General features: G+C 39.9%; 2 protein-coding genes and 2 non-coding genes across 13 annotated transcripts in view; 1 reads left to right on the top strand and 3 right to left on the bottom strand.

Moving 5' to 3' along the window:
• Positions 1–22,500, bottom strand: part of LOC137992361 (neuronal acetylcholine receptor subunit alpha-7-like) — a 56,547-nt gene that overhangs the window by 21,140 nt on the left and 12,907 nt on the right. Inside the window, exon 1 of one of the 2 annotated variants that reach the window (XM_068837677.1) lies at positions 10,734–12,357. The exons of the other annotated variant lie outside the window; for it this stretch is intronic. The gene's annotated coding sequence lies outside the window, so the exon portion shown is untranslated. Of the gene's footprint in view, positions 1–10,733; positions 12,358–22,500 lie in introns of those variants that run through there. 2 annotated transcript variants of the gene reach the window in all.
• Positions 13,178–13,250, bottom strand: Trnat-agu (transfer RNA threonine (anticodon AGU)). The gene has a single exon. It is a non-coding gene; the product is annotated as a tRNA-Thr (tRNA).
• Trnat-agu (transfer RNA threonine (anticodon AGU)) lies at positions 13,527–13,599 on the bottom strand. The gene has a single exon. It is a non-coding gene; the product is annotated as a tRNA-Thr (tRNA).
• LOC137992358 (neuronal acetylcholine receptor subunit alpha-10-like) overlaps positions 16,775–22,500 on the top strand; it is a 49,200-nt gene continuing 43,474 nt past the window's right edge. For 6 of the 9 annotated variants that reach the window (XM_068837658.1, XM_068837659.1, XM_068837662.1 and 3 more), the window contains exon 1: positions 17,053–17,222. The gene's annotated coding sequence lies outside the window, so the exon portion shown is untranslated. Of the gene's footprint in view, positions 16,980–17,052; positions 17,223–22,500 lie in introns of those variants that run through there. The other 3 variants (XM_068837660.1, XM_068837663.1, XM_068837668.1) reach the window with 1 other exon arrangement.

Here is a 22,500-nt window from a genome sequence, read left to right on the forward strand (position 1 = left end):
TGGACTCCAAATTACTTTAATACACTTTTGCAACCTCGAACAATATAAAATAGATAATATATTAAGTTTATCTTCCCAAGGTACCAATTTATTTTAAAACTGACTTTGTCGACCTTTATGCAAGGGCAGGGTTCCGGCTTTCAGTTTATTAAAGAACCCGGACAACGTTTTCGTGAAAAAAAAAAAAAAAACAACTTCATTAAAAATGGCGATTTCAGCTTTCATCATTAGTAATTAATTGTGTAGTTTTGTAGAATCTTCTTAGTTCAATACTGTTTTAGTCACTGCTGGGTTACAGGGTTATTTACAAATGTAAAATTCTCCCCGAAATCTCTTACTGTTAACAAGTAACTATTAATTTTGAATGAATATGAATATTCACTCATCAACTAAATCTTTTAGTTTAGAATTATTTTTCGATTTCAAGTTGTCTCACTGTGTGTTGAATCATTCTTTTCACTCTATTTCTCGCAGGTTTTCCAAAATTCATCTCTGTATTGGCTATATTTGACGTGGCTATAAATAAATTATCTCTCTTATCTCTGCTGTTATCAAAATGAAAGAGTTCGAATTGTCTTCACTTGCAAAGTTCGAAAAAAATTATCATGATCCAGATGAATGCAGTTTTCTTGCTTATTAGTCAGAGGTTTCAATGACATTTTTCATAAGCTGATAGCGCTGGTGGAAAAGGCGGCTATGTCAGCTATTGTCGCAGCTCGAAACAAATGGTCTTATAGTCTATTCGGCTAAACAAACAGCTGTAACTGGCCCCGGCTATCCGTGGCGGTACCCGTTTTTGATCCGTGTAAGGTGGATAGCAAGTTCTTTTCTTATGCGGCAACTGTGCTTTCCCCTTATAGGAATGTTATCATTTTTACACAGAGAATGCATAAACCTACAGGATGGCCGTTAACGCAATAAAATTCATTTACAGCCCACTTTGAAAGGGTGTTTTTTTGTGTTAAAAGATTTTGACCACTCACAAGAGTTGAAAACAAAAGCCAAGAAACGTTTACAATTTTACATGTTCCCCACATACGATTTCTGTGGAATTCATTTAAACTGAGACCAGATGAAAGATGGAATATGGTTGGAAAGTAAGGATGAATATAATACTGCTTTAAGAAGTTTTGTTAACTTTTGCTGTTTAAGCCAATCAGAAGTAAGTACAGATAATAGAAAAGTTATCACCTTTCTGCATTCCACTTGAATTGCATTCCAATTGAAATGTTCGTTGCCGTTGTTGCTATCGTTCTTATCTGGACCGTTTCTTTAATAAGCCTATATTCTTATTTACCATATCTTAAAACATCTTTTGTCCACAAAGATTGTCATGTAAAAGAGGGCGTTTTTTTTTCTGAAACCACTTACCGTGGCAGGCACTTAAAGAAAACTCTATGAATGTTTCAGTCAAATTATCGTGGCAATATGGTGTTCATTGGCCTTGCAGTCGTCTGAAGGCGCAATAATTGGTTTCTGTCTAATCAGGGATGGAGCTATAAATCCTTTATTGACCAAGCTTGTTCGCTCAAGGTGGCTGGATATTGGCCAAGTTCTTTTTTTGCGTGTTTTAATATGCGAGGTCCATAAACCCGCACAAAAAGAACGAGGCCAATATCCAGCCATTTTGACCGAACAAGGTTGGTCAATAAAGGATTTATTATATGCCTGGGATAAAAGTTTGATCTTGCGGGACCAAGCGAGAAATCCCGAGCAGCTTCACCTTGTCCGGCCTAGGGCAGCATTTTCAAGACCTCGGTCACAGTTTTTCGCAATACGGACCGACCCTTAGCTGGCAAACAACTTATTTTAATTGTTGACTCGCACCGCGCTTGATAGCGAATGCAGTAAGCGACTTACTGTATGAAAACGGATTCAGTGTCAAAAAATGGAAATGTAAGTTTATTTCACAAGCTCGTGCAATCGGGCAAGATAGAAAAATTCCGACCGCTCCCAGAGCCAATCAGATTGCAAGATTCGCAGAATTCCGCCCGCTCGCGCATTGAGTAAAAAAAGTCGTTGTACTTTATAATTGTTATAGCAACTCTCCCTAGGGAAAGAAGGAAAAGGCTAAACTTTCAAATTTTTTAGTTTTTTCGTCTGACCATCAATCCAAGCCTGTGGTTAAACAGAGCGACCTGCGAGGTCAAATGGAGGTCAGAGCCCGCATAAAACAAGGCACCTGTTAGTGTTACATGCATTCCACTTGTGTTGAGGCATCTGTTGAACATTTCAAGTGGTCATGTAAAATTTAAGGGCTTTTCAACGATAAAAGGAAGATTCAAGGACTTTTTTAAAGACGTTGGCTTGCACTGAGGTCGTGTGAATCAATTGAATTGAAATCTTTTCTTATGTTCTATTTCGGGTCCAAAGCTTTCAACAAATCGACATTGTTGGGAATCGATAAGATTCTCTTCTAAAGGCAGAGTCTCACGGAGAATAATAGAATTTTTTTTGACCGATGCTTTTCATTAAATCAACTGCGTCGTGTTGAGCTGATGCACTCACTCATGGGAACCTAAACCAGGATACCAAAGATGATGACACTTAAGAGGAGATTAATTGAAGAAATGAAAACAAGCAATTTACTGTGGAATTTCCCTTAGAGAATCCGCTGCACAATTTAGGTTCAACGCTTTCGCGAATCATCTGTGATAGAACTGTTCCGCTTAGACTTTTAAAGCTAGGAGTACTGAATCAAAGCGCTCAAACAAAACCCTAAATGATCAATATTATACATTATACATACATAGCTTTTTTAGTTTTTAATTGGTGTCAAAAGCAGCTCTAATTAGCTAATACTTTGCTGGAGATAAATGAATTATGCAGTTATCTTGTTGACATTTATGAAATCTTTTCACTAAACGTAGCTGTTCCCGACCGGTATGCAATTCCATCCCTGTCTGCAAAGCATATTTAGGAACGAAGACCTTAGTAAACGACAGAATTTTTTTCAAAGTGAATATTACGTGGAAAATCTTCTTAATGCATGCAAAGAGGCTAGTTACCAATTCTTTGGTCTGGCCGAACGAGGTCACCGTAAAACGGAATGCAGCGAGTCAAAACCCAGGACTTGACCCGGCTTCTAACTTAACCTCCGGCGAAAGGATATGTCCTGTTTGCACCTCAAGTACGGCAGACATCATCTCCGTCTTTGGCATACCGCACTGTCAGGGGGTGTGCCGCCGCTGCATAAGCGACTGATAATAACTTTAATAAGAAGCAGATCCTCGGTTTTCGATTTCTCCGAAAATTTGAGAGAATTAGACGCTTTCCTTTGCGTGCAAATCATGTAACTGGTTCGAATTTCTCTGTTCATCACCTTGTCTGAATTGTATAACTTTTTGTAGCCTACTTTATACTTCTCCAAACTAAAGTAGCATTTAACAGACTACCACTAGTGCGTCTGATTGTCAACCTGGTTGCAGCATATGTACCTCCACTTGTTAAATTGTTCTTATCTCCTGAGGCGGTGATCCAAAATTTAACACATATTTAGTTTCTCTGTTATCCTGTGGCACCCACAAGCTACAAGCTTAAAACATTCCTTCTGCAAAATGAAAAAGTGCTTTTACATGTTTAGAAAGGCATATGCATTTTGTCCGAACTGAGCAGTTTGTTTGCATCGAAGAACTCGTTGTTTCATTTGCTTTTCCTTCTTGTTTGCATTGATTACATTACTTTCCTTACTTGTCATTAATTTTAAAAGAACATTAATAATGTTATAAGAACAAATTTGTGAGATAAAACTGATATATCTCAAGTATTAAAGCTTATTAAAAAGCGGATTTTAAGTTGTTTGGATGATTTTCAAGAGACTTAACTGATCTTAATCTACCCGTTTGGCTAGAGGACACCGTCAAATTGCTCTTTAGCCTCCTAGGCCTACAAAATGTTCAACAGCCACCTTCTCTTTACATTATGGTCCCTTGATAAGCAACTCCAAGTCATGAGAATATACGAAATGACCACGTCACTAATCAGTGGCTGAGACTTTGGAACCCAAGATTAGCAAAAGGAGCTTCACGGAGTGCGGAAAAGTCAAAGAAAAACAATTGAGCCTGGTTAAAAAATATCAAACCTGGAAATTATATTGAAAGCTCTTTAACTATCATTAGTCCCAGAAAACACCTGGATTTGATAAAAGCCACATTGCACCTTTTTGAGCTCGAATGCCTCAGATTTAATGGCTTAAATGGCAACAGTTTATGTTAAGGATTAATTCAATCTCCCGGGCAGCAAAGTCTGTTTGTCATTATCGCATATTTCACTTTAAATTAACCCGCGCGATCGTCTGCAGTGACACGAACACAAAGCTCTGAAACGGAAGGGGAGATTCGTCGCAAGGTAAGGGTAGTAATTTTCCTGTATGGGGATAAAATGCAAAGACGCTTAAGGTATACATCACGGCAGAAAACAATGGCTTTGGACGCTGTGTGTGCTTTTGCCATTTGGTGCATATCTGGGTCATTTTTCTTCCAAACACGACAAGAAATGACTAAATCTGAGGTTGTGTATAGGATGCGAACAGACGCTTGCATTTAATTAGATTTCAGGGGAATTACCAACAGTGAGGTTTTCATGGATAGTTCATACACTCCACACAACCTGAACAACTGGGAATGAATCGCTAATGATTACATTGGACTCTTGGGCGAAGTTACATTTTCTCTATGTCAAAGTTTACAATTAGGTTACCTAAAATCAGCGGAGCAATTCTGGTGGGTAACAGTACAATAATATTACAAAGCATAAGAACACAAAAAGCAAGAGGAAAATGGAAAAATGTGCCTCAAAGAAAGAGCGCAATTTGCTCCCACCGAAGGCAGAACTGAAAAATTAAAAAAAACCCTAGAGCTTGAACGGAATTCTGTATTTTTCCCAGGATTTTTTGCCACTGATCGAAATGTTTCATTAACTGCGATCATCACTTTCACTTACAAGGACACAACCGCAGTTACAACATATGAATTTCATACATTCTCTGTCACAAAATGGAAACTGCCCTAAAGGAAGCCTCCACTCTTACTACAGAATAAGTTTAAACCGAGGGAAATGTTTCCAGACAAATTTGTTTTAAAAAGGTGTTTATATCAGGAAAACTGAATTTTAAAATCACTTATTGTCAAATTTCGTGGGTGCTGCCATCTTGAATAATTGTGACGTGTTACGGTTGCCCTATTGTTCTGATACAAGGAGCTTTTGTCCAATGACAATATGGCAACCGTAACATGTCACAATCATTCAAGATGGCGGCGCCCGCGAAATTTGAAAACAAACTGAAATAAGCGATTCTAAAACTTATTTATTTCGGATACAAAGGCTTTCTTTGAAAAAGCATTGACTCATTTGACTGTGGAGATTCCCTTCAAGCCCCATGCAAACGGATAAAACTACTGCTTGGGAGTTGTTGGTTCTGCAGATGTGGAATGGTGTTGGCAGTTGAATGCAAATGAATGCAACAATTGGTTGCGAGTTATTGGTTCTGCAGATGTGGAATGGAGTTGGCAGTTGTATGCAAATGAATGCAACAATGGGTTGGGAGTTATTGGTTCTGCATATGTTGAATAGTGTTGGCAGTTGCATGTAAACGGATGTAACAACTGGTTGGGAGTTGTTGGTTCTGCAGATGTTGAAAGGTGTTTGCAGTTGTATGCAAACGAATGCAACAATTGGTTGGGAGTTGTTGGTTCTGCAGATGTTGAAAGGTGTTGGCAGTTGTATGCAAACGAATGCAACAATTGGTTGGGAGTTGTTGGTTCTGCAGATGTGGAATGGTGTTGGCAGTTGAATGCAAATGAATGCAACAATTGGTTGCGAGTTATTGGTTCTGCAGATGTGGAATGGAGTTGGCAGTTGTATGCAAATGAATGCAACAATGGGTTGGGAGTTGTTGGTTCTGCAGATGTTGAATAGTGTTGGCAGTTGCATGTAAACGGATGTAACAACTGGTTGGGAGTTGTTGGTTCTGCAGATGTTGAAAGGTGTTGGCAGTTGTATGCAAACGAATGCAACAATTGGTTGGGAGTTGTTGGTTCTGCAGATGTTGAAAGGTGTTGGCAGTTGTATGCAAACGAATGCAACAATTGGTTGGGAGTTGTTGGTTCAGCAGATGCTGAATGGTGTTGGCAGTTGTATGCAAATGGATGTAAGAACTGTTTGGGGGTTGTTGGTTCAGCAGATGTTGAATGGTGTTGGAAGTTGTATGCAAACGAATGCAACAATTGGTTGGGAGTTGTTGGTTCTGCAGATGTTGAAAGGTGTTGGCAGTTGTATGCAAACGAATGCAACAATTGGTTGGGAGTTGTTGGTTCTGCAGATGTGGAATGGTGTTGGCAGTTGAATGCAAATGAATGCAACAATTGGTTGCGAGTTATTGGTTCTGCAGATGTGGAATGGAGTTGGCAGTTGTATGCAAATGAATGCAACAATGGGTTGGGAGTTGTTGGTTCTGCAGATGTTGAATAGTGTTGGCAGTTGCATGTAAACGGATGTAACAACTGGTTGGGAGTTGTTGGTTCTGCAGATGTTGAAAGGTGTTGGCAGTTGTATGCAAACGAATGCAACAATTGGTTGGGAGTTGTTGGTTCTGCAGATGTTGAAAGGTGTTGGCAGTTGTATGCAAACGAATGCAACAATTGGTTGGGAGTTGTTGGTTCAGCAGATGCTGAATGGTGTTGGCAGTTGTATGCAAATGGATGTAAGAACTGTTTGGGGGTTGTTGGTTCAGCAGATGTTGAATGGTGTTGGAAGTTGTATGCAAACGAATGCAACAATTGGTTGGGAGTTGTTGGTTCAGCAGATGCTGAATGGTGTTGGCAGTTGTATGCAAACGAATGCAATAATTGGTTGGGAGTTGTTGGTTCAGCAGATGTTGAATGGTGTTGGCAGTTGTATGCAAACGAATGCAACAATTGGTTTGGAGTTGTTGGTTCAGCAGATGTTGAATGGTGTTGGAAGTTGTATGCAAACGAATGCAACAATTGGTTTGGAGTTGTTGGTTCAGCAGATGTTGAATGGTGTTGGCAGTTGTATGCAAACGAATGGAATAATTGGTTGGGAGTTGTTGGTTCAGCAGATGCTGAATGGTGTTGGCAGTTGTATGCAAACGAATGCAACAATTGGTTTGGAGTTGTTGGTTCAGCAGATGTTGAATGGTGTTGGCAGTTGTATGCAAACGAATGCAACAATTGGTTTGGAGTTGTTGGTTCAGCAGATGTTGAATGGTGTTGGCAGTTGTATGCAAACGAATGCAACAATTGGTTTGGAGTTGTTGGTTCAGCAGATGTTGAATGGTGTTGGCAGTTGTATGCAAACGAATGCAACAATTGGTTTTGAGTTGTTGGTTCAGAAGATGTTGAATGGTGTTGGCAGTTGTATGCAAACGAATGGAATAATTGGTTGGGAGTTGTTGGTTCTGCAGATGTTGAATGGTGTTGGCAGTTGTGTGCAAACGTATGCAAATAACGCCCAACGATTTAAGGACGTGCAGTGTATTATGGGAAGGATACGCCTCATAAGACTTTGTAAAACTTACAAAATTCGGCTGCCATCTTGTTTTCAACATGTTAATGGGTTGGAGACCATATGTGATGCGCATGCGCAGGCCCAACAATGTTGGAAGTGCTGTGCAAACGGATCCAACGTTGTTGCTCTATGCGCTTCGGCGATCAAGGAACAAAAGAAATGTTGGGAGTTGTTGGCTCAAACGTTTGACCAGTTTCAAACTTCGTGCAACAACTCCCCAAAACACGCAAAAACATGCAACAGGGGATGCAAACGAACCCATCATGTAACAAGCATCCAACAATGTTGCGTCCGATTGCACGGGGAATTACGAGAAACGAATGCTGATTGAGGCACGGCTGTTCCGAGCAAGCGACCGATGAAGTGTGGTCTCCAGGAGGAGCTTGAAAATAGTGGTTAAATTTCAGTGGTGAATCTCACAAGTTTCAAGGCTGTTTCTTTTTCTTTCACTCTCATTCTTAACTCATTCATGCGCGGAAGCGCAATGAATGAGTTATTGCGGAGAGGGCATTTGGTGTGGACCGTAGACCGTGTACTTTACGAATCTTCGCCAAAATGCACTCGAAGCCCAAGCCGAGCCCGGACATTTTTCTTCGTTTTAGATGGGACTCGAACACTGCAATGGCGCCAAAGCCGATGTAAGGCAGATGGTGTTTTATTGGATCTTAAAACAAAATATATCCTTGTGGAGGTCAAGAATGGAACGTCAATTCGATAAATAACACAAGCAGTGACAAATGAATATATGGAATCTCAAAATCGACGAATAATGGACTTCGACAACAATTGCATCTTTCGCCGTCGGATAAGTGAGCTGTATTTCCAATATGTTATTTGTAACGTGTTATGTACATCACTGAAACCAAATGGCAAATTCTCTGGTAACTTTTTTTGGTTGGATACTCAGAGAAGGAATCGAACACCTTGAGTGGAAGTCGGATCCCTGTTGTCTGGCTATTTATAATTTTATTTATGTGTACTCAACTCTGCACAGTCCCCAGGTAAAAAAAAAACAATTGGAAATTTGACGAGAATAGTGGCCTGATGGGCGACTTGGCTCGTATGCAGACTTTGCCTACCCTACCCAGTATACACTTGTCATTCTTCTTCCAGTATCAAAACAAGTCCACAATTTAACCGTATGTCATGCAAACAATAACTGGATGCCGTAGATGGCCAATCTTACTATTATGCCTGATAGGGGACTCAAATAGTTTTGCATGTAGGACATAAGTGATTTTCTGTAAGTTTCTCCACATTTGCGTCACTCACAAGCTTATTTCTCAGCTTACACTGCAACATTGATAATTATGGGGATTCATCAAGTTGGTTGCTCATATTGCATAAACATGAATGAGTTGGCTCCAAGGGGCCTTTGATTTGTTAAAATTTGGTCTTTGAAAAACTCTTCATCAATAATGGATGCACCTTTTTAGGAGAATAATTTGCGGATAAGGTTTTCCCATTAATGTCCCGTCGGTTTATATTGCTAGAACGGACTCCTTCTTTTGACCGATGTCGAAGAGCGCTATTTCGCGAGTGTGCCTGTGTCGTCTCTGAATTGAAGGAGTTTTCGCCCTCTGAGATGAGCAGTCCAATGATGGCTCAAAATCAGTTCTTTCACACCGATCATAGTTAATAATAGAGTTAATGGTGTGCACCGATAGAATCTGCTTGTTCCCAAAAACTCGTAGCATCCAGTGCATTGCTGCAATTTTAAGAAAGGTAATCACAGCATTCACTGCAAATGATCAATTGCTGGTGGAGCCAATTTTGACCACGTAACATGCAAAGACCGTTCACTTCAGTTCAACGTCTGGTTGTGTATTACACTGTTGTTTACAGTAACTGATCCTGATTTGTTTTAAAAATTTTAAAGATAACTTTACAAATGTGACCGGTACTTATATGAACACACGCGGGAGATTAATTTGATTTGATAAACGTATGTTTATACCATTCTACTGTTTTAAAAACTCTTAATATCTGCGACAGAGTCAAACGCCAATCTTCTTGAACGAGGGTTAACTTCAAGGGAAAAATAACCCCAGCCATGCATTTTAAGCCAGATTACATTAATTTACCCACCGCCTGTTCCCTTGGACACGTCAAAAAGCGGCCAACAATAAACTGTGGTCGGCAGCGATAAAAGGAGTTCATTTTTTCAATACTATTCTTATCTTAAAGCCCATGGCAAACGAAGAACGCCGGGACACGGACCTTTCCATCAAACGAAAATATCTTTGATAACCTTCAACTGGTAATTGATGTGATATCGTATCCACTGAGAAATAAGCCAAGATTAAAGGTTTTAACCAGAACAAATTATTTAAGCTATCAGCCACTTCTCGTGTTTTTTACATGGCAGGGATTCCAAACGGGGAATAATCGTTTCGTGTTTGATCAGAAGATAAATTAGAAGCCTTCCATCATTAAATATTCTTCGCTGTGGATTATTTCAAAAAAACACACAGAGAAAGACTCGTTCGTGAAGTTCATGAGGCCGGGAAAATGGACGAAATCACGCTACTTCTACTTTAGCCCTTGGGATGATAAATCAGTAGATCAAAGTAATAGCATTTCAAATGACATAATTACTTGGAAAACAGCGGGAAAAAAAAAGTTTCCCTATCCCGGCTTTGTTAGTACCGATGTGCACTTTTCAATCGTGTGTGTTCATGTGTGGAAAAGAACGAGAAAGCCTAAAAATCAACAGATAAGGGGTCGCAATTTATTGTGGAAGTATGGTAGAGTTATAACCGGACCGTCGACGGGAATTCTTTATTTATGAAATGATAAGACAAATTACAGGGTGTTTGTCTCCCACGATCAATTTTAGCTCGGCAAAAAAGCTCCTTTTGTTTCGGGCTTTTTGGGATGCTGTGAACGGCACTTGCTTAATGATCTCCTCTGGAAGACAAATTTTCAGAGTTTCAAAGGAAAGAAATGTTTCGATTTCAACACTCTTTATCCGTCATGCATCAATTAGCAACCACTTGGAATCACTTTGGATGGCTGCCTGATACAATTCAAGAGCTTTCATGATTTCATACGGGATATTAGTCAATCGGATCCACTAGGAAAAAAAGAAGATCTGCTTCGGCGAATTGCGCGGGCGAATTGTCGATAAGCCGCGGACAGGAGAAGCGATCTAGTCATTGAAAAGTTCGATTCTAAAACTCAAGCTATTAAGAACTGAAACCCACCGGTTTTTGTCATTCCTTGTTTTGTAAATCAAAGATTCGATGCTTCATGCTTCTACTGAATAGTCAGTCCATCATAGCCACAATCATGGCTAGGTTTCAATGTCATATTTGTCATGATACAGATCAAAACAAAAATTCAACGTCCCACTGAAAAATGTTGATGTAAGCCCACCAAGAACCATGATCTGATAACAAACCTATTGCTCCGCCTTCCGCAACAAATGTTTGCGGTCCAGTTTACCTTAATTGCCACGTTTCATTGTGAGTTGACTACTGTGAAAACTCACAAAACGAGTCTATACGCCGCGAGCCTCGAAGTCTTACGATGCTACTAGAATTCAGGTTCGTAGGAAGTTTGCGATCAAAAGTAATAAAATCATATCACGTGTGCTGCAGCTGTACGTGCTCTCCATTGTGATATGCTTCCGCACTGTGTGAATAACCCTTGGCGACGAAACATTCGCACCAAGTAAGATCAAGTAAATTAACATTTAACATTTTCTTTTTCTTTGAACAGTAGGAGTACGGATCTACACTCAAGTCCCTCACTTCCGCCTCAATAACATTTTCTCACGAACTCGATCTCCACTGAGACTCTGTGTCGTCAAGATCTGACCGCGCAGATAATAAAATCAAGCCACTGAATTATTTATGACAAGATGTGACATAAGTCTCGCCCTCTTCGACTTTAGTTACTAGATAAGGGCTTTTTCTTCAAGGCTGTCACGGTTTTTTTTTTATCGGCTTGACGGTGTAAATTATTGCATGCATGTTCTTCCTCGATATAAGAGACACGAATGCAAGAGTTCAAGCTTTCTTCGATGTCTTTCTCAAGACACTGATAGAATAGTAGATATCGGGGTTATCCGTTACCGGATAACAAACTCAAACTTCCTTTTCCTTTTAGCTGCCTGAATTATCTACCTGAAATAGCTCGTACTGTAATGAACGGTACACAGTTGAAGACATGTGTCAACTGAGCCCCATGCTGCCAAGTTATCAATTCAATCATTCAATTTGCTAGGTTATCGAAATAAGCCAGTAAGCCAGACAAGCCTGTAGGTCAGGAGCATGTTAATTCCACACGTTGCATTCCATGCGTTACGTACTGTTCTGAGATAAAAAGGATAGTTGTCTTCTTTGTAAACTCTCACTGTACCTCAGAAAAAGGCTAGTTTGGCCAGCCGAAATATAGTACACTTCTAAATAATCATACCTACTTTTTCAGCTGGCAATTACGCCGATCACAGCAAGTAAGTTGATCCAACAAACGCCGGCATGGTTACTTGCCGAAAAACTCTGGTCTTCTTTCCCTTCGCCCCGATCTGGCCCCGCCCATGTTTAATCCAATACGGTGGCTGCTTAAGGAGATCGTACTCGAAATGTTTAACTCGTAGATTGTTTGAGCTTTGTAAGCCTTTGCTGCAGATATCAATCAATTTTAGCTCGGAAAAGCTCCTTTTGTTTCGGGCTTTTTAGGATGCTGTTAACGGCACTTGCTTAATTAATGATCTCCTCTGGAAGACAAATTTTCAGTGTTTCAAAGGAAAGAAATGTTTCGATTTCAGCACTCTTTATCCGTCATGCATCAGGTACTCTACCCGAGGCTGAATCCTATTTTTCACAAATTGCTTGGCCGTTACTCGTCACTGGGAGCATTGAAAAAGTGGGTCATTAAATTAAAGCAGACCCTTTTTTATTTATTTTGGCTTCAGGAAATAATGTCTACTCAAAGAAAACACTAGACTGAATTGTCAGCATTAAAAAATAATAATAATAACACAAAAGTGAAGTAAAAGCAGTAGTGTGACTGAAATTGAACGAAATTTCCGCTGAAAATTGCTTTACTCCTGCGAAGCAAATGGGTGATCGTCAAATCACATTTTAAAAGTTACGAAAACTATTTACACGCCAACAACCTGGTGTTGCTTGTTGGGGAAGTCTTTCAAATTTGCCAAAGAAGGCGGACTAGAGAAAATCGAATCACTGGAACCAAACACAGGCCGGCATCATGTTGCGTGCGAAGTTGATTACCCTTTTACTCAGAGGCACCACAGTTCTATGAAATTGCTTCCCAAGTGTCTTATCAATTGACTTTACCTTACCTTTTTGGCATAAATGAAAACAAAAGTTAAAACGTCCGGAATCATCAATTTAAGTAAGCCTAGGGTGAGTTCGATTGACACTATCCTGGAATACTGTAGAATACGTGATGACTTACAACGGTATGTTTGGCGTTTTGAAGAATAATAAACCCGGATATGCTAGCATTTTCACAGGTGTTTGGCCGCTGATTGTGTGCTCGATGTTGTCTGATCCCCTCTTGTCTCGTAGTCCATGTTGTTTCTGTTTGTCTTGTCTGTGTTCTGATACAACAATAGAGGAGTACCCAACCACATCGTAGTGTGACGAGAGCTTGTTTGATAGAAGCCACAAACTGTAATTGCCCTGAGCGGGATTTGAACCCACGTCCCCCTGATCACTAGTCGGGTGTGATGACCACTACACTATCAGGACAACCATGCTGGCCACATGGCTGATTGATCACTTAGTGTGTGGCATTTACGTGGGACTCCCTAATGGGCCAGTTTTCTATGTGATACGCTGGATCAACATGTGATTCACAGGCGGACAAGGGTAATTAATGTAAAGAGTCAGTTAAGTAGATCCCTTGAGCCAACAACGTATCACCCCAAGGAGGATCACAAATGGATTCACAGTCCAAGTTGAGGAGAAATTGAGAGAAAGTAACAGGAAACTCAACACTGGACAACTTCTGGGGAAAACTGTAATTGCCCTGAGCGGGATTTGAACCCACGTCCCCCTGATCACTAGTCGGGTGTGATGACCACTACACTATCAGGACAACCATGCTGGCCACATGGCTGATTGATCACTTAGTGTGTGGCATTTACGTGGGACTCCCTAATGGGCCAGTTTTCTATGTGATACGCTGGATCAACATGTGATTCACTGACCACGCACATATCTTTTTGGTATTTTGTTTAGTTTCTATGTACTATATTTATTTTGTATTAAAAGCGCTAACATAATATTAACCCCCTGGTAATTGATGTAAAAAGTGCAAACACCGTCAAAAAATAATAAAATAGCGCGTTTACGCAGACGCCAGGGGACACGGTTGCCCTGCAAGGCAAATCAGTTTGCCTGGATTGTTTAGGGGGGATTCAGTGTTCATTAATCGCCGGGCTCGCAGCGTTCGTCCATTTCATACGTCTCTGAAGAGATCGCAAGACAAGAAGACATTTGACACCAAAAGGAATAAGTGCGTAAGGCGGAAGTTTAACTTTGTTCAAACGTTCGTTGGCACTCGTAAGATAACAGACAATTCTCTATTCAGTCTTTCTGCGAAACCGCATGAACAGACGAAGCAGATACTTCAACAGTCGTTTAGGAAAGATTTCCTTCCCTTACGTTCATATATAATGTATAAATGCAATCTGGAATCAAGATGCGCGAAAATCATGAAAGACTTTGATTAAATGAATTATGAAAGTTATCAACGGTGTAACACATTATACACAAAGACCTAATTTTACGATAACTAGACCCTCCGTGAGGGTACACTGGGTTGCCTGTGGTACGTGCAGCCCCGGAGGTGGGGGGGGGGGGGGGACTCCCATATGGAACACACAGGGATGCTAGTCGGAAATTTTAAATTTAACCCCTGAAGGAGACCATCTGGGCGTGGCTCAAGCTTTTTGTGACTCCTAAAGGAGACCAATCTGGGCGTGACTTAAGCAAATTTTGACCTTGGCGGCTTAAAATATTGGCGCTTTGCCCGAAACACCCTAAGCGAGACCAAAATCCAAAATTTACACCCCTAAGCGAGACGACGAGCATCCCCGTCTGTTTCATATGGGAGTACCCCCCCCCCCCCCCCCCCCCCCCCCCCCGGGCTTGCAAAAACAAACCAAAAGGTAATTAACAGGTCCTCACACGTTCGTACGACGAAACAGATCCTTTTCTGAGGTTAAAAACCTGGCTACTGGCCTAACTCTTCTTCCTACTTTCCCAACCGCGAGAAAACCGCGGTAAATCAGCCATCGCCAAAAAATGTTTTTTTTTTCTCAAAAAATATTTAAGTTAGGGGGAAAAAATACACCATTTTAAAGCTAAGAAAATAAGCTTTCCAACAGCATATAACTTATTTACAGAAAACTGAAACATTTTATAAAAGCGAAAGTTGAACGAAAAAATTTAAGAAAAATAACAGTAAAATATGTTTTCTAGGCAAAATTTGGTCATTTTAGCGTTGATTACGAATTTTTGGATGCAAAACTAATATTATCTGCAATTTATCTGCCTTCTTGGACATAAATTCGACCGAAAACTGATAAGGCACGAATATTTTTAGATTTTTAGGAATAATAGATAACGTGGTTCAATGCGTAATGTGATAATGCGATAAAAGTGTCAAATTTGCGACCCATTGCTAACGGCAACGGAAGCGATCGCATTACGAATAATTAACCTCTGTTGCCAAAAACCACTCAAATAACCGGTCAGTGTAAAACGCAGACTGCAGACTGCAGACCAGGGATAAAATGCAGACTGAGGGTAAAATGCAGACTGCAGACTGTGGGTTAGTAAAATAATAATGAAAAAAGAGTTATAAGAGTGTTAGTAGCCGTTTGTACTTTCACACTGAAACCCCAACACAGCTCCCATCGCTTTGGTTGCCCCACCGCATGTTTTATCGAACTCTGTAAGAATTGAAGCTGTTTGAATCCTTGTTGTTGTTTGAAAAAGGACAGTTTCGTTAAGTGAGTTGCTTTTAGGCAAAGAAGTCACCACCCCGTAATTCATATGCCCAAGATACCGGGTTTTTGTAAGTTTCTTTTTCTGTCAAGTGTGATAAAGTTTGACAATGAAATGAGCGAAGTCAAAACAAAGATCACAATCGCCCAACTCTTGTTTATGCAAAGTCAAAATTTACTCTCCAAGACGTGTACGACGTGATTTATCACCAGGTAATTCCATCATTTTGGAAATAGCAGCTACTTTATTATTCATCTGCGTCACAAGTTTTCACTGATTTTGGGGCTCATTTTGTTGAAACTCAAGCACGCTTCCAACAGGCCTGTGAACCCTTCCTGCTTACAGAGCAATACTAAAAACTTCTCCCATATCACATTTGAACCTTAAGCTCGAAAATTCAATACACAACATGATATTATAATTCACAAAGGCAGAAAATACCACAGAATCCTTTTCCAGCGAAAATTTTATTGAAACAAACAACATATTTGCTCTTAGAGGCGAAAACCTCTTCCTATTTGATTGCGTGCGTGAAGACAAGAAACTCAATTGTGTCAAATTACCATGTACTTCAGGTAAATACTGCTCACTTTGATTTCGTCTCGACGGGCGATAGATTGTTGTCGAAGTCCAGTACTCGTCGCTTTTGAGATTCATGCCTAGTTTATCCAACTGACTTTCCATTATTGAGCTCCATAAGGGTATATTTTGTTTAAGGATCCACTAAAACGCCATTCGCGTTGCATGACTTTCGACGCCATTGCAGGCTAAGTTAATGATTCTACTGTGTCCACAAGAGAAATCTACGCAGTTCCACTACCCTCTCGATCCTAAGAAAATACGCGCAGAAGGCTCTATACACAAAGACACTACTTACCAGGGGAGTGACAGGCAAGACTTTTACCGACACGGAAAAAAAAAAAAAAAAGAAAACAAACAAACTAAACGAAGACCTCGACTGGGTTTGCCTTATAAGGCAACCCAGTAATTAAATCAAGTGACAAATGGGATTATAAATAATGTGTCGAATACCAGGATCGCTTACACATGTGCCTTGCGGATTAAGGATGAAGCCCTCATGGGTCTTTGTAGAGTTCCAACTTGTTTATACGCTTGTTTCCCGCAGTTTATGACCACAAGTTTAATTGCTAAATGAGTTTTTCTTGCCTCACGCGAAGTCGAAAGTTCAAGCGAGATTTAGCCTTTACTCAAATAGTGCGCGACTTTCCTTCGTCATCTACTGAGGCGTGTCCTAATTTTGTAACTGCCCTAATTCATTTATCTTAGCTACTTTTATCTCACTGGGCACACAACGTAAGCAATTTCACAGAAAGCCGCAAAAGACAGGAAGCTGAGCACTTCGCTGGGCCTTTCAGCCCCAAACCATAGACTTTTCGCTAACACATAACGGCCCGAATGACGGGAAGTGTGGACAAATAATACCGTTATCCAATATACAATCAGGTTTTCTTGATTTTTTTTTTCAGTTGTGTAATTTAAGCTCGTCGGTAGTAATCTCGTCGGCATGGCGATAACAATTCACGCTCTTATATTTCGCACAGTTTGACAAATGTGTCATTTGTTTGTGTTTCATCGCAACGCAAGCAAGGTGCAGGTCATTAACAACTTCCAGAATTGCGAGCTAACAGAGAAATCCTCCTTACCTTATGATTCGCTGGGAACCTCAAACGGAGAAGCAGAAGCAAGGTATGTGACCTTTCAAATCTTCCTCTCAAACTTCTCTGAGGTTAAGATACATTTGCCGGACAGTTTCCTTTTTAAATTAATGTTTCCTGCCTCCATGAGAAGCCACAGTTATACTAACAGTCCGCAGTTTTGCAAAGTACCTATACAACTGACACAAAGTAACGTTTAACGTAACTTGTTATGTCCCAGCAGCAGCAAACTTTGTTTCCACGTCAACTTAACAAAGTTTCTTTATCTAATTTTCCGCATCGGGCGAAGACAAATTCCAAAATAGCCACGTAGAAATAACCTTTTACCTAATTGAATTCCTCGGGTTAACGAGTAATTCGTAGATGGAACATTGATATATTGGTTTTAGTCTATTCAGACTAAAAAGGATCGACGATGAACTTCCTCTCTTACCGGAAAGTTGGCCACAACTCAACCAAAACTGTTCAATTTACTTCCCACGAAAATTTTCTGAAATTCCGATACAGGAAAGAAAGAACGATTGTTTTAACAATATGTCTGTTCGCTTAAAGCTCCGGATTTCTGTGCGCGAAAACGATATAACATTCAATGTTGCCGACATAAACTTCTTTTAACGGGTTGACAAAAAACTGACACATCCACAACTTGACGTTTACAAGAAATACGAAAACGTGAAATTGTCTGGAGGTGAAAACAATAAATTTTATAAACTTTACGTTGTCCTGTCCAAAGATGCGACAAGGATAAAAGTGGTTCTCAAAGATACCTTATATTTATGGCTCAATAAAGTCGTAATGCTGTGAGCAGTCAAAACAGAGTTGTCCATTTGCCTCAGGGGCGTGAAAATGTAAAAGGAAACGCGTAAAAAAGATCTAAAAGTATATAATTGAATCTTGGTCTAAAATACAATATCCTTTCAGACCTTTGCATTCCACACAAAATTGTACGACAGTGAAATCACTGCTTGGTCAACTAGTATCGCAAAGTCCTAAGAGAGAGACCCTTTGAAATCATGAATTCTTCAAAATGTGTACGAGTGTCCTGTCTATTAAACGAAGACAATTCATGGATTTCAAAGAGAATGAACGGCTCGCAAAGAGCCAATTTTCGATCAAATCCCAAAATGTGATTAAGCTAGAGGTGGCTTGGGGTGAAGCACTGACGTGCGTCGTTCAGATTAGTGGATCATGTAGGATAACAATAATTGGTAAAATACTGACGAAAATGCATTTTGTTGTGATTAAATGCTCGGTTGCCCGGCTTTGTCAGACAAAATAGATTGAATATCACAGGTAATGCGTTTCAAAACATCTTACGATAAAGATTATTGAGCAGTGTGAAAAAACAAGTATCCTATTGTGGTCCCACACGTCACCTTTGAGTTTTGTTTAAAAGGAATTCGTGAAATTTATAAAAAGCTACGAAAGATGAATACTTTTCGCACTGCCGGTTTGACAACGTAATTCTTCGTCGGATACCACCTTATTTATTTGCCTGATAAGCCACTCGATAGGATTTATTCACTCACGTCCCTTAAGCCAGAAGAGATCCAGATGTCACGTTGCCTTTCTGCACGTAACCACGAGGCACTGAAGGGTGTATTGTAAAAACGTGTCGGTCCAAATATGCCACACACACTTATAATTTATCTTACATCTTAACAACGTAAACTAAGAGAGGTATGTGGGATCAGAGGTTGTTTAGACTAGCAATTTCCTACCTCCTGTCTTATCAAAACCAAGGTTGGTATGCATCGATAAGGTTCTACGAGGTTAAGAAGATATTCACCGCCGTTTTGTCCGTTGTTTCTTTTGCGCATTTCCTTTTCTAAATCATGAGCCCGTACCTTTTTGCAAGACTCGGATCATTATCAGCCGAGGGCTTCAGTAAAACGTTATGTCAATGTAATATCATCTTTTTCTTAATTAATCTTATTTTGCAAAAGGCGCGTTTACTCAAGTTACGCCTTGTTATTCGTCTGATAAAGAAGACATTTAAATCAAATAAAGAAAGCATTAACCCTGTCAATGCCGTTAGAAGCCGAATATCCGCCAAAGCCACTTGTAACGGCAAAGTCGAGGGACGAGATGTGAGGGCAAAGTCGAGATGAGAAAAAAGAAAAGGATACAGTCGAAATTCCCTTAATCATAAATGCAAACATTGTCAATGTTCGAACGATTTCTTCCACGCCTATGTAAAAAAAAAAAGTTCTTAAATCTATAGCAAATAAGCGCAATGTGTTGCAACCGTTTTCAGTCCGACGTAAGAAACAAAACTGAATGGCTCTGCACACAAAGCCAATAGATTGGAGCTGTTATCAGGCGGCTAATACTAAGGTAACTCTGCAATGGGGGATATGTTAATTGTTGTGTCTTACAAATAAAGACCTTCTCTCATGTCACAACGATTCAACGTTCTAATCGCTGTGCGAGGCGATACACCGAAAAATTAACACATACCATGCGCTCGTGTGTAACATTACAAACACCGCTGACAACATTGAACATCGTAGCTTTTACAATTTGCCAAATTAAAAAATACCATAATACTCTTTGTTCTCCCACCAAAATTTTGCATAAGCGTAGTTTGCAGTTTCTCTTGAGACCATTATAAGTCCCAAGAGAAAATAAAAACAATTCTAATGCAAAATTTTGGAGGGGACAAACAAAGAGTATTATGTTTTTTTTTTTTTTATCCTGATATTTAGCTCTCATTAACCGAGTAAGAGAATCTTAACCGAGGTCTGTACACACGACCGAGGTCAAGATTCTCCCATACAGACTGACTAAGCTCGGTAATAAGGTGTTTGTTATATGGCAAACAAGAACAATTTAATTCGTCGAATGTGACTGGTTTGTACTAAGTGACATTTTGCTTGCGAACGGCGATGAATGGCGATGAGCTGAACTTAATTCTGCCAAAGTTTGCTTGTCCTCCTTTTTTTTCTCATCATATTGATAGAAGAAAATACTCAATATTTTTGTATTTTAGTTTTCAACTTTTTCACCGCAAAACATTACGGTCTAGATGCCGATCTAGATGGGAAAATCTAGACCGCGGTCAATATCGATTTTAGCCAATCAAATTCGTGAATTTCGTAGTTCCCAGTCCTTGCGAAACAGAGCCATATATAATAACGGCTAATACGACTCAGTTTTTTTCATGCCGGTTTTTGCTTGAAAATTTGCCAAACCCAACAATTAACATGTACTTTTTTCTGTAATTAATGAATCGCTCCAGCACTGCAGGCCGGATATTAAAACTTGTAGGCCGAGTTTTCACCAAATGTTTCGTGCCTCCATGATTTTTTCCATGGGAACGCTGAAAAGGTCACCTCAGTTAATGTAAAGTTTGAATTGAATGCCCGGGGCCGGAAATGCAAAAAAAGGTAAAATCAGTTGTCGTACCACAAGACTCACTGACCTGAAGACCTAACTCAGGAGAAGAAGAAGAAGAAGAATAGGTGTTTTCTCATCATTCGTGTGAAGATAATTTTACCACTGGAATTAAGAAAAGATATGATGAACTATGACGCGAGTTTTAACAGGGGCACCCAACGTCAATTTTCCGAAAGTATCTGCTCGCAAGACGATTTGAGATCTAGAATTTTCGGAACATTTCTTGAAAAAATTTCTTGCTTGCCTGCCTCTCCTAGAATTTTCGAACATGTGATAAAATGGTATAATTGCTCATTTTTAACGGATTTTTACCCTAAAAAGGTCACCTAGAATTTTCGGGAGCCTTTTTTCTGGCTGAAATTTTCGAAAAGGTAAGTTTTGAACCCTATCATTTTCGGATCGCTAGACTTTCAGCTAGGAAATCCGAACAGATGAAAAATTTTTAGGGGATAAAAATATGTCTATATCTACCGTTTAAATACTAAAATACGTTTAACAATACTATGTCTTAGTGGTTTTGAACTATATTCTCGTTGGGTGCCCCTGTTTTAACACAAAGTCAAAATCCCGAAGTGGTCTCCTTTCTGATTTAACGTAGCCGACTCTGTTAATCTTCGCGCCAGAACAGACCTGGATCGTGACAGTGCGGTATCCTGCTTGGTTTTTATACGTGGGAAAAATCCGATGACACATTTTATACTTGAGGTTGATGGATTTAATATCCAGGAGCCCATCACCCTCCTGATATCCTACTATTTTGAGGTAATGCGCGCAAAAATACTTTAGTTGTTAGTTTTTGGGGTCTTATGCATTATGCATAAAGACCCCTAAGTCAGAGGCAAATCTTGTCAGTATGTCACTTTGAGGACGAGAACACACGTGACAGTCTGGCTTGTAGACTGGGTACTAGTAATTGCGAGGTCATTGTTTTCAAGTGTCGGCCATTGCTTCTAGCGTTCGTTGTTTGCAAATAAATATGCGGTCGTTTTCCCTGTTTTGGGAAAAATTTGAAGATTTTTCCGTCGCAAATTATTTGTAAGGTAAGTTATTTGTGTTTCGAAATTGATCTGTCGTGCTGTTTCAGATTGGTTTTGTTTCTTTCATTTCGAAAATTAACTATCCTACAGTAGCCTGCCTTGTTTGTTCTTTTTTATTTCATCCAGGTGACGTCGCTGAGTGGAATCGATAAGGGAGTTGTTTACTCTCGCAAGCCAACATATTTAGACTCGGCTTGTGTTTAGTGCGGATTGCACTGAAGCTAAGACGCTTTCGCAAGCCCACATTCATTGGCTCGAAATCCGTTGCGCACAACATACCTCACAAGTATCTCACAAGCTATCACAAACCAGTATTTATCGGCTTGAAATGTCGGTGTGGGTTACATCCCAAACTGAAAGAGTTATTGTACTCTAAAAAATAGTGGCATTGAATAAGAGTTTTGCACTCTCAAAGAATAGTATTTCGTACTCTTACTGTTGTCTGCTACTAGCCGCCAGCATGGGAACAACAATCGAACAATACCGGTCAAGGATCGGCTGTCACAACAATTTTGTGAAAGTCAAGGATGCATTTTCAGGTGTGCGAGGGCGATTTTGGAATACGATGCTTATGATGTTTTACTTAAATGTGTTTTTCTTGCCAACATTAAAACAAGTTGTTGGACATTACAAGTCGTGTAATGAGGTGATGTTTTGGTTTGCACAAATGATGTGCTACAATGTTTATATCCCATTGCCTATAAGGCAAGCAAATGATGTGGACGAAAATCCAGGTCCTACAATATTTGATATCATTGATCCAACAACCACTGTGTCTACTGACTCTAGTCAAGGAAGTGAAACAATCTTTGGTGTGAATGCTGGTAAAGTAATGTGTAGCAATGTCACTTCCTGGTATTATACCATCAAATA

Source organism: Montipora foliosa, chromosome 2 (assembly GCF_036669935.1).
Source record: "Montipora foliosa isolate CH-2021 chromosome 2, ASM3666993v2, whole genome shotgun sequence".
Taxonomy (NCBI): domain Eukaryota; kingdom Metazoa; phylum Cnidaria; class Anthozoa; order Scleractinia; family Acroporidae; genus Montipora; species Montipora foliosa.